Raw genomic sequence first — 19,168 nt, 5'->3', positions numbered from 1 at the left:
AACAAGATTGAATAAAATAAGGTAAAAACTATATGAAATAGTGGACAGGAAAGTATTATATTAATTTAAGCTATTTTTTTATCATTTATGAGTATCATCCAAATATATTATGTCATGAGTCTATTGACTGCCTCTTGCCAAGCAGGGTTCAGATCAGCAATGTGGAATGCCACAGGCAATCAGATCTCATATGTTGAACATCTTTTCTAGTTTTGGTTCTGAGTATAGATGCCTGCCTCTGTGTTATAATATAAGGAGTCAAAATACCCTCCCATTCTCAACTTAATATAATGTGTGAAGTTCCCACTTACTCATTTGGTTGAAGACTATTCCTGTTAAAACAGGAATGTTATGAGATAAATTGGTTGGCTAGTTAACCTGATAAACTAACTTGAGTTAAGGGGTAAATTAGTGATAATGGATTTTGAATCATAGATAATATCCACACTTGGATAAATGTCTTAATGCATTAACATAGGAGGTGAAAAGAATGGAATACATAGGAAATCTTTTTATATGGTAAGGGATTAAAGATAGGTCTGGGAGGAGAGTGCTTTGTTAGGGGTATATCAGATTATCTTAAAGTTTTCATTGTATAGTCTCTGGAAAAGGAAGAAACGTTGATGTTAGATTCTCATCCCAGCTCTATCATGAATTAATATTCCGTTGGGCAGGTCTTACCCTAGCTGAGCTTCAGTTGTGTGAAAACGAGTTGTAATAATAGATGATGCTTAAGTTTCTTTCTAACTGTGAAAATTATGTGGAATACATTATACAGATTGAATGAAAGCATGGGATGATAGCCAAAAGACCAGGCCCAAGTAGAGTAACTTGGTAAGGGTAGTAACCTTGGCCAGTGAAGGGACTTTTGAGGATGAAAAGCAGCTTTGTGATGGCTGAAAGGGAGGAATAGGCCAAAAGGAGGCTTAGAAGGGTCATGAAGACAGATTTTATCTTTAGCCTAATTCTACCCGTCTCATTCTAAATCAAGATATTTTACTTGTAGAAAGTCACTTTTAATTAATGAGACTTTATTATCCATAAGGAAGATAGGTTATGCATAGGCAACCAAATTGACTGCATATGTTTTCAAAATTTATATCTTTCTTTATCTAAAAATTATCCTCTGCTATTGAAGGACTATTGTGCACAAATGTTTGTTCATCAATTCACTTATGAGAGGAATCTTTTAAATCAGCCTTTAAAAATCATGGCTTCTAAGTGGCACTGCGGCTTACCAACATACAGGTTGACACTATTGGCATCTTGATTACTTTAGATATCATGTCAATTCAACACATTTACAGATATTTTCAAGGCAGATTATTGTGATAGAAACTTTGAAGAATGAATAAGACACAATTCCTCCTTTTTTCCTTCCTTCCCTCCCTCCCTCCCTGTAATATTTACTGGCTGCCCCCTCTGTGCTAGGTGCCGCAGCAACAAAGATAAATTTTATTTACTCTCTGCTCTTAAGCAGCTCACTTCAAACCCAGGGCCTTTGGGTGGGAAGGAAAGGGAAGATACTTGCAGAAAAGTGAATAGAGGTTGAGTTCAGGGAACATGGCAATTACAAATGACTCAACTACCACCTAGGCATTCTCAGTTGAGGTTCCACAGAAAGACATGAGTCCCAGTGCTCTAAGCAGCAAGTCTCAGACTTTGTGGTCTATGATCCCTTCACACCCTTGAAAATTATTGAGAAACCCAAAGAGCTTCTGTTTATGTGGGTTCTATCCATTGGTATTTACCATATTAGATATTAAGATATAAATTTAAAATATTTATGTAATTCGTTTAAGACTTAACAACAGAAAAACAATTACATGTTAACATAAAATAATGTATATTTTAAAGAAAATTACTTTTAACAGAATAATTTAGTGACAAAGTGGCACTGTTTTTCATTTTTGCAAATCTGTTTAATGACTGGTTTAATAGAAAACAGCTGAATTCTCTTATCTACTTATGCCTTCAATCTGTTATTATATCACACATTTTGCAGCCTCTGGAAGACACTGTGTACATTTGAGAGAAAATGGGAATAAAACCAGCAATCCGTGAATTAATATTATTTGGAATTAGTTTTGACATCAGCAACACCCCTGAAAGGGTCCTGCTTGCCCTCAGGGCATCTGTATACTATACTTTGAGAACGACTTCTAAAAAGCAGCTGTTGTATATAATAAATTAGCATATCTTTTATGAATCTAGAATGGTACCGATTATATACCACCCTTGGAAAAACTGGGAAAATAGTGTGTTTGGTCATTTAGAGGAGGAATACTAGATGAGAAAGATTGTAAGATGGTAACCTCCATGAGTGCAGACATCTATTTCATTTTTTTATCCATTAGGTGCCCCAAGGCCTGACACATAGTTGACTCTCTGTGAGTCTCAATGATAAAACATTCTAAGAAGACAGATGTACTTCCGCAAGTCACTTAGGTAGACTATGATGAGTCCTACAAATAAAGGTTACATGTGTGTTGTAGAGTTGGAGGGTGCAGCCATTTTCAGCTGAAGTATTAGAAGGGATTCATGGAGGAGATAGCTTTGGAGTGGAATTGTGAAGATAATTTTGATTGTCAGTGTTGGAGTTGGAAAGATTAATTCTAGAAAAGGGAATAGAATGAGCAAGGAACAGAGTGGGTTTGGGGTTCAGAACTTTAGGTTTGTATGACTGAGGCATAAAGGAGATGGCAGTCAGAGATACGGCTAGGAACACAGATTGGAGCCAGACTGAGGGAGGTCGTGAATGATCTGTGAAGGAATTTGGGTCTGTTTCTAAAGACAATAAAGAGCTACTGCTGGTTTTCTGAGCAGGTTTAAGAAAATGATTCTGGCAGCAATGTTGAGAGTGGTTTGGAAAGGAGAGAGAATGGAGACAAGGTGAGCAGTTAGAGGGAGTGAGGAGATGAGAATCCAGCCTGAAGAAGAGGCAGTGAGAATCAGCGGAGAAGGATCCAGTAGATACAGAAGTCCTCCAGTTTTCAGGTAACTGGGAATAAGAAGTTGTAAAAGAGATAGGGCTTGAGTCAGTAAGGAAGGGAAGTACTGGGTTCTTTATGATTTTATTAAAATGGTAGGTACAACCGTGGTATTTACCAAGCAGTTATACACAGGTCCTCGGATTTTGTTTTTTTGTTTTTTTTTCATATGTAAAATAGAAAAATGGATTGCTTGCCTATTTGTGTCACAAGAGTCTGTATAAGGATTAATGAGCTCTTTGACAGAAAGGCACTCTATTAATCTAAGCCATCAATAATACAAATGAGTATGTTTGCCAGGTGCTTTTGCTCCTTTGTTGAAGGCTGCTACGGAAATATGAAATGCTGCCTGAAACTATTGTCACTGTTAATAGTATTAAAGCCATTATCACAAAATACCTACGCAGCAAACTTGTTCTCTGTCAGTTCCAGCGTGGGACGATGGAGCCAGGCATGGAAGTCCATTCCATTTTGTTCAGTATGAATCTTGTTTATTGTAAACTCTTTTCCTGGTTACCAGAGAAGTCATTTTAAGAGCACTTTAATTTCATTGTATCACATTATTTCCATTGCTCTATTCTGTTAAGGTTTTCCATCACTATCAGGGACCTCATTATCCAAACTCTTCTTTATGCAAATAGAGGTGGGATCACATTTGATGTATCTAGTATTTGCATCTGTGTTCTTGTCAATTATGGCAACTTCCACTAATTTAACACATAGCTGTATAGTATTAGACCGCCTGTGTTTAAACTCAAATTCTGTTACTTCATACGAGGTCCTGGTTAAGTCATATAATCTCTTAAGCTTCCGTTTCCTCATCTGTAAAATGGTGTTACTAATGGTGCTAGCCTCATAAGACTATTGTGAGGGTATGACTGTAATACACATGCATTCAATGCTCAGTAACCGCCAGGATTTGTTTTTGTTTTGCTCCAATTTATTACCATTATCATCAGCATGTCTTCTTTCCTAATCAGGATCCTGTTGTTTCATTATTTGTCTTCCAATAGTTAATTTGGACCACATAATTGATCATCAACCTTTCTTTCTTTACCTAGAACAGGCAAACTGTGGCTCGTGAGCCACATGCAGCTCTTTGGGTACGTACATGTGGCTCTGAAGTAAAATTAAAAATGAAAATAAAACTATTATAGTTTCATTTATAAAATTTTTAAAGGATTTTATTCACATAATGGTTGTTTCATTTGTTTTATGGCTCTCGAATAGTTTTTAAATTGTTGTGAGGGACAGGATTGGCTCTTCTGTCTCAAAAGTTTGCCGATCTCTGACCTAGAATAAAATTCTGAAGAATTCCCTAAATCTTAAATTTTATTCATCGTCCCTTTATGTATATTTCCATTGGCTTTCTTTTGCCTAGCAAATCAAGTATTTAATTCTGCTGTAAATGTAAGGGATCCAATAACTCGTTCTGACCACCTGACTGGTATTTTCCATGGCATATTTCTGTCCTCCCACACAATCTTCCTATAAAGAAATTTTGCTTGCCATCTTTCTTCTGACACTTGTATTTCACTTAATCTATTCTTCAGATCTGTAACCATAGGTTTCTGTCCTTGTCCCTTTAACCATTCGTTGGCCATGTGCCTCTGGACTTCAAAGGCATCTTCCCATAGTAGCTCAGATTCACTGAGATCTGTTTGAAACGTACACCAAGCCTTTGGTATATAGGGTTGAAGTTCTGCGGGTGGTTGGGGCTACAACCAAACCTGTGCTGTGCTCACCAAACCAAGGCTTATTTTTCTATTTTGCATCAATATTTCAAGAGTTACTGGATTACTGTGGTCCTGCTCAGCACCCAATCAGTTATTATCTATTACTATTGATAGTGATGCTTATAAGTGCCTGTGAGTTTTGACCAGATATTTCATTGACAGATTCTCCTCTTGTCATAGTTGAATGGGCTGAACAATTCACTCACCATCTCTCACTACATCGTCTCTAACTTTTATGGGACAGGAACCAAATGAAGGTGATTGTCTTGCTTCCTAAGAAAAATTAATCCCTATTCGTGAATAGTGAATCAATCTATTCAAATTGTAGAGGACAGAATGAAAATGACTATGAAAATAGCTGCTATTAGAGGTGGGAAAATGATTGAATAGTAAGGCAAATCAGAATATATTAGCATTTAATCAGTTTCTTCTTTTAAGATTCCAGTGTTGAGTATCTGTCTTAATCATTCTGGCTTAGAAACTGTTTAGATGACTATAGCAGGAGGAAGTTTCATTTCTGAAAATTGTGATACTCAATCTGAGATAAGGTCACTGAGATTTAAATTTAGCATCTCAGTTTTACCTACTTTTCAGTGCGGGGTACACTTACTTTACCCATCTGCTAGTTGTGTGATCTTGGCCATGTTATTAATTGCTTGGTCTCTTGGTTTTCTCATTTGTAAAATGGGAACAATAAAAGCATCAGTCTCATCAGGTAGTTGTGAGAATTTAAATTAATTTTCATGAGATAGAAGATATCAGCTATGTAAAGTTATTAGAACAATTCCTGGCATAGAACAAAATTGCAATACCTATCAGCAAGTATTATTACTCAGCTGAAATAGCATGGTGGTTAAGAGTTGACCCTGGAATCAAACTGCTGGGTTTGAGTCCTAACTTACTTACTGCTTGGGTATATTTTTAACATTTATTTTTGTTAATATTTTTTTTCAGTTATAGTTGATATTCAATATTATTTTCTGTTAGTTTCAGGTGTATAGCATAGTGATTAGACATTTATATAATTTATGAAGTGATCCCCCTAATTAGTCTAGTACCCATCTGGCACTATACATAGTTATTACTATACATAGTTATTAATATTCACTATATTCTCTATAGTTATTAATATTGACTATATTCTCTATACTATATGTACGTCCCTGTGACTCTTTTGTACTTACCAATTTTTACTTCTTAATACCTCATCTTTTTCACCCAGCTGCTTGGGTAATTTTGGACTCTTCCATAACCTCTCTGAATATCTGCTTCATTTTTAATTGGGACAGTGATAGTATCCACAGGGTTTATGTGAGGATTAAATGGAAATCACAGCATAATTTTCATTGAATATTAGCTATTATTTTTGTAATCCTTATGACGTATGCATTATATAGTAATTATAATAGTAAATGCTTATAGAGAACTTATTCTGAGCTAGATAACGTCACCAAGTATGTTACACATATTATCTCATTTCTTCTTTGCAATACCTCACAATGATGTAGGTCTTATTATTATACCCATTTTACCGATGAGCAAATTGAGCACTGAGAGGTTAAGTACCCTGTTTGAAGTCTCATAGTTAGTGAGTAGCAGAACAGAACCTGTGCACTCATGCATTACACTTTACTGCCTCTTCACTTAAGAAAATAAAGAAAAAATGTTGAATGTAATATCTAGAGAATGAAATTCGACAGTTAGGCTACTAATGGAGGCTCTCGCTCCATCCTGCCCTCATTCAAACCCTAAATCTATTCATGCGGTCAGAAAAACCCAGTTAAATGAAGATTTGTCAGCAGCACTAGAGAAGAAAGACGGTGAGGCAGTGCTGTGTGGGAGCTGAGGTCTCTGTGCTGTGTATGGAAGTGAGGCCTTCAGTCCTTCTTGCCTAAGATAAGCTCTCCCTGATTGGGGGGGTGAGGTGAGAACAGGGCTTACAGAGGACTTCTTTTCATATTTATCTTCAACTTTCCTCCCCTTTCACTGCACAACTCTGTCTGAGGCCCCAAGCAATTGCACACGTTTGCTTTTATTTATGTTTAATTCAAAACTGTTATTTTGTTGTGCTTTATATATACTCTATGTCCCTGGTGATAGCTGAGAGGACTTTGTCCTGCGCTGCAGCCCTGCTGTCACATACTCTCTGTGTCACAGAATCATGCCTAACTGCAGAGGGTGGTGCCCAGGGGCTCGTACAGGGTCAGATCCCGATTTCCAACCTGACATTGGGCAATTAGTTAATGCTTTTAAGACAGTTTCTTTATCTATAAAATGGGCATGTAGTTTGTACTCCATAGTATTTGAGAGAATTGAGTGTAAAACATTTTAATACACTGTCTGGCTCGAGCAGAGAATTAAAATTTGTTATTATTTTAACACTACAAATTTTGAAAAAGATTGGTTTGTTTTGGATCATTACCAAATGGTTTCATTGTTGAAATAACAATAACAAAAAAAATTTAGTTGTTATCATGGTAAATGCCCTGGGGTAATTTTCAATAAAATAAAATGAATTAATTTCATTTTTGTCCTCATTAGCATGTATATTGCTGGGTGACCCTTACTAGGATTGGGAAGAGCAAGCTGTGGAAAGAATATAGCTGGGGAGCGCAAGAAAAAGTGAGTTTATAAAATAGTACTCTGCTATTTATTTTTATAAATGAGATAATGTATATGGATGTGCTTTGCAGATTCTCAGTTTCTCTGCCAATATAACCTTTTAAAAAATAATTTCCATAGACATTCTGAGAAGAAGAGAAGTGCAGAATTAATTAGTCAAGGAAGGAAAAGAGAAGAGGAAATCATGCATTGTATGCTAAGAAAAGCATGGATTGGTTTGGAGGAAGTTGAAATTGTAGCAATTGGACTGTTGGAAAAAGGCAAATAGATATTGAAGAAGCATATGTGATGAGGACAAAATGGCCAGTTTAATAGTAATGGAACATTTGGACAAATCAATGGGCCTCAAGTGCCAGTAGAAGATTCCAGATGATATTCATCCCCAGCCTCTGTGCCTGGATCCCATATACTGACTCACATGGTGATGCAGAGAGTTAAAGAGCATTTTTTATTTAATGCGAGGAATGGCCACGGCAGCTTAATTGGGTGCTATCCTCCAGCTCTCGATCAGGCACTGATAACATGACTAGTTGGCAGTAGTCCCTCGTCATGGTTTGCAAGCTTGCTCTGGATTAGTCGATCATGTTGGGTACAGAGATTCACCATCTTAAGGATCCAGAATTCTCACTACTGTCCATTTTTCCCATTCTCTCTCTGGTGTGAGGCAGCTTCTTCTTTATGACTCTCAAGCACAAAGCTGGCTTATTACACACTATCTTTTGGACATCCGCTCGTGTAAGTGTGGGTAGAGACCTTGAGCAGTTTCTGAAGAATCCATCTGAGGTGACTCAGATATGATTTGCTTTTCTTGGGTAATCGAAGTGATTACCAACCTCTATCACTAGTGCAGAAAACTGTTTCTAAATTTAATCAAGACTTTTCGCTACAGCAAACTTACCATGTGGAGTTAAAGTAATCTGGCTGTATCATCAGTTACCATATTGATTCTAACCATAGACTTGCTTTCATTTATTTATTCAATAAATATTTATTGAACACTCCTATTTCCCAGGTCCTGTTCTAGCTGTAGGGTTACAGTAGATTAAAAAAAACCACCCCTGACTTCATGAGCTTATGATCTACTTTAAGGAGACAAACAATAAACCAGATGAATAAACAAAATATGTTGTATAGTAGATGGTGCTAATGGTCAGGGAGAATATTAAATCAAGAAAATGGATTAGGGAGTGTAGTGGAGGGTTACGATTTTAGGTATGGTGACCAGGGAAGGCCTCCCTGAAGAGTCATTGAGCTGAGGACCTTATTTGATATGTCCTCATAGACATGTGTTCCCCTCTCATCATGACTCATGTTTGGTCCTTCCGAAGCTCTATACATGTACTTGATAAAAGTAGAAGCACTTCCTGGATAAGTGCTCTAAGTCGTATCTTCCTGGATAAGATTTTCTGGTCAAGGATCTGTGGGTAGCTCTAATTCCTTATAGAACCTCCGAATAAGTCTCAAGAATCACGTATAGGAGAGAGTATGCTTGCCAAACTTAAGTTAAAACATTGAAGACCAGGTTTTAAATAGCTAAGATAAACTTCTAGAGTTAGTCACAATGGTTTAGGTTTCCCAAAATACATATACCACTAATTTTAAAGAAAACAATTTAAAACTTCAAAGAAATTATTTGTGTCTTCCATGAAATTGATTCTGCCCTTGCTTAGAAATTATCTGACATTAATTTATAGAAGTAATTTCATGTTCTAGTTGTTTTCTAAAGGTTGTCATATGGCATTTCCTTATTTGTTCATTTATTATTTGATCTTAAACCGATTTCAACACAAATTAGCTTTTTTTAATGTTAGGAAATCTCTTGATTCTAGTTTGATTTCTTTTGAGTACTTTCTAATTTAGGGTGACATTGTTGACATTACGTGAGTAATGTAATGTATTATCAATTGGGGAGAGGAGGGGAGGAGAGAGAGAGAGAGAGAGGGAGAGAGAGAGAGAGGGAGGAAGTAATAAATAGAAGAAGGACAGGGTGAGAAGGAGAGCAAAAAGATAAAAAGTAAAAATAATTAAAAAACCAACTTACTTTTAGCCTACCATTTCTGTCTGTAGCAACATTATCTGGTTGTCATTTATTACGTTACACTCTAAGGCTGAATCACTATGGAAAGATTTTAAATTTTAAAAATCATTTTTCACATGGCGTTTATATACCAATGTCTTGTACATGTTTGATATAAATTGCATTTATTTTACCTTTAAGCTTCTAAGAGCTTTATAGTATTTTAATTTGAATACAGTTCAATGTCTAGCACAATGTAACATATACAACAAATTATTTATATCTATTGGACAAATTGAAAGATGCATCAGGGGTTATACCAGGCATTTTATGAATTACCTTTTACTTCATCAAAGCTATGGAGACGACATTGGAAGTGCAGAGTTGATATATGGGAGATGGGTGATGACAGTTAAGGCCCTCAGAGAATCTAACAGTTAAGTGCAAGTAAGAAATTAGGTTGTGTTTCTCTTCCTCTTTTCTCTTACTTCTTACTGTTAGCATTGATGATATTTCTTTTTTCTATAGATTTATGTGCATACAATATATAATATAAAATATATATTTTCAGAGTGCCTATTATTCTAGGCATTGAGTTCAGAAAAGGTCCTCATGGGATTATAGTCTAGTGAGGAAAGCAGACATTTTGCTTCAGAGCATATATCATAGTTTGTAATTATATAATTTATCTGTATGCTAACTTTAAATATGTAATAAAATATGAGAAATACCATCAGGTGGGCTACAGTATTTTTTGTGAGCATATGACAAAGGTACTGAACATAGTTTATGTGTTAGAGACCGTCTCCTTGAATAAAGATGGCTGGGTAGGAATTAGCCAGATGAAGGAGGAAGGTTGGTGGAGTAGGAGAACATTCCAGGCTGAGGAAACAGCATCTATGAGGGCCCAGTAGTGACAGAGATTTGAAGAGCTGCAAGTTACATGAGAGAAAGAAGGATAATGAATGAGATGGAAGAAGTATGCAGGGGCCAGTTACATTATGAAGAGCTTTGTATGCCATATTCATTATAATACGGAAGAGTTTTAAGCAAAGGGTTGGAAACATGATCAGATTTGAGTGTTAGTAGAATGCTCTCTTTGCTGTTTAGAAAATGTTTAAAGAAGGGACTAACAGTGAAAAAACAAAGAGGCTGTTGCAGTGCTCCAGGAGAGAGAGTGGTGGCCTGGACTTAGCTGCTGCCGAGTTGGAAGAGAAGCAGATGTATTCAAGGCATATGTAGGAAGCAGGTAGACACTGCAGGTCTTGTTTGCATTTGGAAGATGAGGAGAGCAGCAGAGTCAGACGTGATTCCTAGCTTCTGGTTTAGACGACTGTGTGGGTGGTGGTTGCAATTTTAGAGAAAAGGAACACTGGAGGAGGCACAGTCTTGGCAGGAAGATGAATTCAACTGTGGACATGTGGAATTTGAGATACCCAGGAGGTAGCTGCATATATATGTTTAAGGTTTTAGAAATTGAGGAGATTATGCTTAGGCCTTATCAGCAAGTAAGGACACTAGCTTGGGGGAAGAAAGAATCTAGGAAAAGACCTTGATGAACACCCAAGGCCAGAGAAGTAGGAGGAAAATAATAATAAAAATGATCAAAGCTAAAATGTATATGATACTGTGTGCCCAGCATTGTTTTCTATGCTTTTACATATATTAAATCAATTTAATCCTCTCAAAAGAGGTTGGTGTTATTGTTACCCCTGATTTTACAGATGAAAAATATGTGAATCCTGGAGAGGGTTAGTGGCGTACAGACCCTCATCCTACAGTCAGTATATGGCAGAGCTGACTTAAATCCAAGTATTCTGGCTACAGAGTTACTTTACACTTTTCTGAAAGCCATGGGGATGTGCTGAACAGAAACTCTGGGAAGACAGCTGCCTAGAGGCCAAGGAAGATTGGGACTGAAAATTGTCCATTAGGTTGAGTGACATTTGCCATGAACAAGAACTGGTTTGCTGTTGTCTGAGAATACAGAGCTCACTCAGTAGGGTGAGGACTTACCAGGGCATGAAGACGTGAAGACAGCAAGTGTAGACGATGCTTTGAGCAGATTGGTTGGGAAGGTGAGGAGGGAGGAGATGGAGAATTCTAGGTGACAGACTTGAGGTGGGAAAAAAGTCATGGAAACAACTTGATGTGGTGGTAGAACAGAAAGGAGTTCTTTATGAAAGGAATAAATTCAAGAAACATTGTTTTTTCAGGTATGGCCCCAAATAATCATAAAACAATCCTAATGATAAATTATAGAATTTTTTACTTTTCTTAAATCTCTATGACCATCCAGTGATTAGTTAACTGCCATTATCCATCAGGCAGCAGCAATAAATTTGGATGCAAAACCTATGGCCAGAATCACACTGATTTGCGACTGCTCTTTTGAGAACCTTGGGAACAAATACATTACAAATTTTAACCAGACATAAAAGGAGTGCTGTCACCCAGGACAAATGGGCAATCATCTTTTGGTACATTTCACTCCATTTGCTCACCTCTTTTCATTTATTACTCTAAAATGACAGATGGCAAGGATTGCCTGGGGAAGTTTCCCTAAAATTACTTTTCCCTGTGACTTTAAATCAGGCTTAATTTGACCCTAGGCTTTTGTCTAGAAGGTCAGTCGGACCACTATCCCTGCTGTAATCTCCAGATTATTAAGAAGCTCTTCTGAAATACTTTGTGGAAAATTACAGGAAGAACTGGCCTATTTATCTTTGAGAAGATAGGGCATGGTAAAATGTCACAAATGCCACACTGGTCCTATGTTGTGTCAAATTACATGGAGCACCTTCAGACAAAGGTGAACTTAATGTGTTTTCCAAAATTCTACATAATTTGATGGGTAGCATTTTTTCCCTTTTTTCCATTACAGAGAGTTAAAATTACTAAGAATACATTTTTTTTAAACTAAATTTCAGAGATGCGTTGGTTCCACAGTTTTTTTCCTTTCCTATCTTAAACTCACAGCATGAGTTTGATGAGCTTGTGACATTTTTCTTAGAATAATTAAAAAAAAACTTCCCGATGAGGGAAAATGATTAATAAAATGATGCATTTAAACATAAAGTTGGATTTAATACAAAGTTTTATTTAAAATAAAGATTTTATTTAATTTATTTAAATGTAAAATGCATTTAAATGTAAAGTTTCATTTTAATACCTTAATTTTGTTGTACCTCTAGTTTGTGTTTTTTGAAACAGTCATAGTATATTTGCATATTGTTTGAAGAAAAAAAAAACCAGATGTGCCGTAAGTAAGGTTATCAGTTAGTCACTTTAAAGTCCTATTTAGGCTTTAATAAAAGAAAAGGGAAGAGGAAACAAGATTAATGAAAGGAAAATATGGTTAATTATTAAGTAAATTTTAGGTCCAAACTCAGCAAAATCATAAACAAAACCAGTTAAAGAATAATATTGTACAGTTATTTTGTTTTTCCTTTAAGCAGGACTTGCAGATCATTATACTTTCTGAATCATTTGTCATGTTGTACATTTGCTCACATTAGCTATAAAACATATTTCATGAGGTTCACTTCATGATTGATTTGTTGCTCTTAATAAAAGTGCTTGAGCCTTCCTCTGTTGAAAGAATTCAATGACTGTTTGCTTGAGGAAATTCTCAGCACCTATTCTTTGTTGAATGAAAAACAAGGCAATGAGGGCAATTGAGAACATTTTTCTTTTCAGTTCAGTGACTGAACGTGAGTAAACGAACACCTGTGCTCTCATGGTAAGCCTCTTAGTGTCCTTTTCTGGGAGTGATAAATAGACGTGAGCTTTGTCTCCCCACTCTGGGTTTTTTCTGATGAGACTCTACTCTTGAGATTACAGGCTGATATTAGGGTGCAGAGAAAAGTCTCTAATCATATTCAAACTTGAACATGGCTATACATCATGTTCTAGAAAATTCCCATATTCAAAGGAAATCACCACGTCTGCCTTGCGTTCTGCATCTTGCCTGTGTGCCGCTTAGAGAAGCCTGACTTCGGCTGCTATTTCTCTTGTTTGGAATTCTCTACCCCTTTGGAAAAGGCTGTTTTTCTGGCCTATGCTTTGGCAACATCTTGAGAAAAACTATATAGAATGTGTTTGATTTTGAGAACTTTCCTGGTGGTTCATATCAGCCTGGAGAGAGATAGTCGTTCTTACTGCCTTCACACCTCCCTCCCTAGCTTCCCCATAAAGATCAGTAATTATCTCAGGTGTTTAAAACATGTGCTATAATTCTAAGGCAAAGATACTTAAGATACAGTTTCTACACGTGATCTATTGGTACCCAGAAGAAACACCAACAATTATATTTAACATATTTTTAATTAAAGATTTTGACAATAAATTCAAAATACTAACCCATTATTATGAATATGTCAACTTAACATATAGGAATGCAAGCCAACTCCTTAGCAGTGCTATCTGTATCTTCTTCTTAGTCTATACCAGAGCTTCTCTCCGGTGTGGAAGAACGGAAAGGAAAAAGTAATGACAAACATGAAATTTATCTTGAAAACCTGCTGCTGGCACCTGTTTTTGATTCGCTTGTGGGTAGCTTGTAAATCCTGTTAGGTTGAGGAATTCATAAAGAAAGCTAGCAGGAACCTGAGCTTCTCATGAACTTCTATATGAACAGAAAGAAATCGAAAAAAGGCACTCTTTTATTATTGTATTAATTCCAGTCGACACTGATTATTTTGAACAACACAACACAATCCACCTATATGTGGATTCTCACACATGTAGATGCTCATTTAAGGGATAAGGACATATATGTACACGCACTCACTCACAGCCCTGTACACACATATTCCTGTGTGTCCTCTCTGGGTCCCACCATAACTGAATATTCCTGAATGAGGGATGCTATGAAATTCTGTTAAATCAAAGTTTAGAATATAGGTGCTTCGGTCAGTCCTTATCCAAGTAAAATTTATCTGTTCTATTTCCTTTATTGTTTTTCCCCAAAGGGTTGGTTATTTATTTATTTTCAGAAGGTAGAAACGAGGTGACCTGTAAAGACCAGAGAATGGGGTTATTCAGCAAAACTAGGGGAAGCAAAGGCAAATTAGTGACGCGGGATCTCTGCACAGGGGTGTGGTAGATGGCACAGTGAACGAGGTGATGAGAACAGGCGGGAGTCACACGGTTGTAAGCCCCGCAATGGGCTGTCTTATTGCTGCTGGCCTGAACCAGACTTAGGACCTCGCTCTTCCCCATGGAACAGGCTGTGGAGAGTCAAAGGCATCTTCCTCTTTACAAACGGTGATGATTTCCTCCTTAAATAGAAATGTTATAAAACAGTGCAATTTCATGTCTCTATTAAATGTGTTTTTACAATCTCTATAATAGTAATATTATGAAAAAAGGGTAGAACTAAGAGATCAGTGAATTAATAATGTATATGCATTTATCCAGCTGATTAAGATAGGTTTAAATATGTTTCTATTTGTAGAGCAGGTTTTATTAAAAATAGTTTATAATAGTTTATAAACTTTAAATAAATAATGAGATTATAGAATAAATAGTATTTAAAATGTACAGTGTTATTTTACTTCATTAAGCATTATGTAGGATATTGAGATTTTGTTGTCTTTCAAACAACTATGTTCAATGCAAGACTGAAACTTAGGAATGTTCAAACATTTGCAAAAGAAAGTAGCGCTGTAAGTAATTCAGGGAAAAGTGCCAGATACTACAAGATAGAATTCCATGAGGTTTTATTGGTTAAAGCATCATGTTGGCTCTGACTGAAGAAATATTTTCATAATTTTTAAACCTTAGGGTAAGATGATTTTTTAAAAATCTCTGGGTAAGATAATCTGTGCTAAAAAAACAATATCAAGGTATTCTGTATTTTGAAAATTTTACTTGGAATAGTAAAGGTTTGTAACATTTGTAAAATTTAATGAAGAATTAACTTTAAACCAGAAAGACTATAAACTATATGAAATAAAAAGCCTTTGAGTCCTTGCATATTGCAGGCACTCCCACTACTCAGTTATAAAAAGTTTCTTAACGTAGACTTAAGAATGCTGAACATAATATAACAAGGAAGAGGTGGCTAAATACTTATACAGTGTAGATTTAAAATCAAGTAAGTATGTATATTTCCTGTGCCACTAAGCATATTTATGCGTATACAATTGTTAGCATAAATAGTTTACTCCATTTTTCAATAGTGATTTTATCGCGCTATCGAATGTGGTCAACTTCTAATTTCTGTTGCTATTACTTAATTTGTTCCCCATTAGTGAAACAAGCTATAGACTTGTACTTGGTAGATTTTTGGCTATTTCATCCTAATTTTTAGTATAAACTAACCTCAAATGACTCCAAAGGCATACTATTCTAAAGGGAATTTGGGCTATTATCCAGTGGCCTGTGAGAACCTCTCCTTTTTCAACATTCAGCGGGAGTTGTAAGAGGAAGGGAGAAGGTATGGCAAGTCATCTTGCCATTATATCTGTCTAGACCCCCTAACTGCCCTGATTCAGACCCTTTCCATTTCTCAGCTAAACTGCCGTTACCTCCCTCCTGGTCTCTGCCGCAGCTCTCCCCTCACCTGAATCCATCAGACACACTGATGTCAGAGTTTTCTAAAATACAATAGATTGGGCATGTCTCCTCCATGCTTCCATGCATCCAGTTGGTTTTCCCATAAAGTCTAAATTTCTTACCTTAGTAGCTAAGTCATATTATAGTCTTGCCAGCCAATTTCCTGCCTCTATGAATCAAGACTCTGGTTATTCCCTGAACAAGCCGTGTCCTTCCATGCATTTCCTTCTGACTAGATTATTCTGTGCTTGCTAAGTCCAGCCTCTGACTGGGTAAGTCACATTCTTGTTTGCAGTGTGGCTGACTCTGTGAAGGCTGTAGGAGTTCAGAATGAATCACCCCAAGACGTGCCTCTGTAGTATGCAGACTGTTTTAAGCTAGAGTTAACTGAGACCCTGTGGGCTTAAGAGAAATGTTTACCCTCTCCTGTAAACTACCTAGAAGAATTTGAATTACATGCCTTGCCCATAATAAGAGATTGTCAAAGATAAGCTTTCTTGACCTATCTACAAGGTAGGACAATTAAGTTTGCGAACTCACCCTAGAAAAAGTGCTACATATCTCACTGCTGAATATCACTATGGTCACCTTCCAAGTACTCCCCTTGGGAAGCTATGCACCAATGCCAGCACCTAGTCCACCCTTCAAAGCAATTTTGGAACTCTTTCTGGAATGGCCATCAGAGCTGTTGTCATATTACCCTTGATGTCCTGAATATCATCAAGATGTCTTCCTTTCTATATTTCCTTTATCTTTGGGTAAAGAATGAAGTCATTGGGGGCCATATCAGGTGAGTAAGGAGGGTGTTCCAATACAGTTATTTGTTTACTGGCTAAAAACTCCCTCACAGACAGTGCCATGTGAGTGCCATGAGGTGCATTGTTGTGATGCAAGAGCCATGAATTGTTGGTGAAAAGTGCAGGTCATCTAACTTTTCCATGCAGCCTTTTCAGCACTTCCAAATAGTAGACTTGGTTAATTGTTTGTCCAGTTGGTACAAATTCATAATGAATAATCCCTCTGATATCAAAAAAGTTTAGCAACATCGTTGCAACAAGTTCTTGAACTTAATTGTTGAACTTCATATATGGCAGGGCAAACTACTAATTACTGGGCATCTGCTCTTCTTATCATTCTGCAATGATCCTCTGAAGCCCCAAGATGCCTTACCTTGTCCTTAGTTCCAAATGATATATATAGCTCATTTTCAAATTCTGTCTTGAACCTCTCATGTATATGGGGTTTCTAACTCTTTCATGTAAGGGGATTCCCATGTGTATTTATGTAATTAAATTTGGTTATTTTCTTTTATCAATTTGTCTCTTTTGGGTTTAATTATTAGACCAGCTGAGGGAACCTTGAGGGTAGCTTCTTCCTCCCCCACAGGGCTTTTTGGACATTTTCACACTGAGTTAGCAAAAATAATGCTCTGTTTTCCTGGTTCCCATAACTGTTTTGACTGAGGAATCCTCAAGGATAAGGTTATTTTCTTCTTATCAGTCCTCTGTCATGCTATATGAACATTTTCAGTGCTCAGTTGTTTGACAAATGAACAAATTCTGTTTAGGGTTTTCACTTTATAAATTCTTTATGTGCAGTAGTCCCCCCTTATCCTCATTTTTACTTTCTGTGATTTCAGTTACCTTCAGTCAACTGTAGCCTGAAAATGTTTAATGGAAAATTCTAGAAATAAACAATGAGTTTTATATTGTGCATCATTCTGGGTAGAGTGATGAAGTCAAGTGCTGTCCAGATTCATGCTGCCCAGGCTGTGAATCATCCCTTTGCCCAGAGTCTCCCTGCTGTGTGCGCTCCTATCCCTCAATCACTCAGTAGCCATCTCCGTTATCAGATTGACCGTTGGTATCAGTGCTTGTGTTGAATAGCACTTATTTTACTTAATAATGTCCCCAAAGCCAAGAGTAGTGGTACTGGTGACTTGGATATGCTGAAGAGAAGCTGTCAAGTGCTTCCTTTAAGTGAAAAGTTGTGTACAGTACAATAAGATATTCTGAGAGACTACATTCACATTACTTTTTTACAATATATTGTTATAACTATTCTATTTTATTATTAGTTATTGTTAATTTATCACTGTGCCTAGTTTATAAATTAATCTTTATCATAAGTATGCATGAGGTGTGATCAAAAGATATGGTGAATATTTAAATAAAAAATTTATTACAGTAAAAGACATGTTGCCATTAATCTCCCTCAAAATAGTCCCCCTCACTTCAAACACACTTATATCATTATTCTTGCCACTTTCTGAAGCAGTCCTGGAGGTCCTCTTTTGTGTCTTTACTTCATCTTCTATCATGACAACGCTCCATGTCACACATTACTTCTGGTACGGCAATTTCTGTCAAATAAAAACATTACGGTGTGTTGTCATCTACCTATTCACCAGATCTGGCACCATGTGACTTCTGGCTCTTTCCCAAAGTCAAAAGGATTCAGGACATCAAGGTAGCCATGACAGCACTACCAAAGACACTCACGAAAGAGGACTTCCAGAACTGCTTCAGAAAGTGGCAAGAATGATATGATAAGTGTGTTAGAAGCAAGGGGGAATATTTTGAGGTAGATTAATGGCAATGTGTCTTTTACTGTAATACATTTTTTAATATTAAACTTTCACTGTATAGTTTGATTGTACCTTGTATGCATAGGAAAAAACAGTATATATAGGGTTTGGTGCTATCTGCCGTTTCAGGCATTCCTTGGGGTCTTGTAACATATCCCATGTGGTTAAGAGGGGACTACTCTATTCTTTTAAATGGAGATAGTATTGGTAGTCTTCCTCATGAGTTTGTTTTGTGAATTAAATGTCATTTCATGTAAAAGTGCCTGGGAACCCAGTAAAGTCAATAAGTGTTATTGTTGTTGTTGTTTATTACTATTATTATTCCTTAATTACTTCACTCTCTTCCTTTGTGCTTTGTGAAACTTTGCTTATTCAATTATTGGTGTAAGGTGTTTTATTCTTTCTAGGAGTATTTTCTAGTTCAAATTTCACCTTTAGTTGAAACCTCAGAGGTAAAAAAGAAGGTTGAATTAAAATTACAATGAAGAGAGAGTTGAAAATTAGAAACTAAATTGAGCTCCCTATTTCCTTTGTGTAAAAGGTCTTATCCAAAACAATATGTTAGAAGTCAATATTCATGAGTACAATGGCTAAAGAATAAGAGCTTGTGCAGATTAAATTAAAAAATAATCTTAAAATGAACAGGTTTTGCTAT

General features: G+C 36.5%; 1 long non-coding RNA gene across 3 annotated transcripts in view; it reads left to right on the top strand.

Annotated features, from left to right (window-relative positions):
• Positions 1–19,168, top strand: part of LOC109377427 (uncharacterized) — a 58,879-nt gene that overhangs the window by 11,978 nt on the left and 27,733 nt on the right. The window contains exon 3 of one of the 3 annotated variants that reach the window (XR_002122865.1): positions 7,268–7,360. The exons of 1 other annotated variant lie outside the window; for it this stretch is intronic. This is a non-coding gene — a long non-coding RNA (uncharacterized LOC109377427). Of the gene's footprint in view, positions 1–4,051; positions 4,070–7,267; positions 7,361–19,168 lie in introns of those variants that run through there. One more of the 3 variants, XR_002122867.1, reaches the window with a different exon arrangement.

This window comes from Hipposideros armiger, unplaced genomic scaffold (assembly GCF_001890085.2).
Source record: "Hipposideros armiger isolate ML-2016 unplaced genomic scaffold, ASM189008v1 scaffold_1397, whole genome shotgun sequence".
In the NCBI taxonomy this organism is placed as follows: Eukaryota; Metazoa; Chordata; class Mammalia; order Chiroptera; family Hipposideridae; genus Hipposideros; species Hipposideros armiger.
The sequence above is the reverse complement of the archived record's forward strand: the minus strand, read 5'-3'. Positions and strand labels throughout refer to the sequence as shown.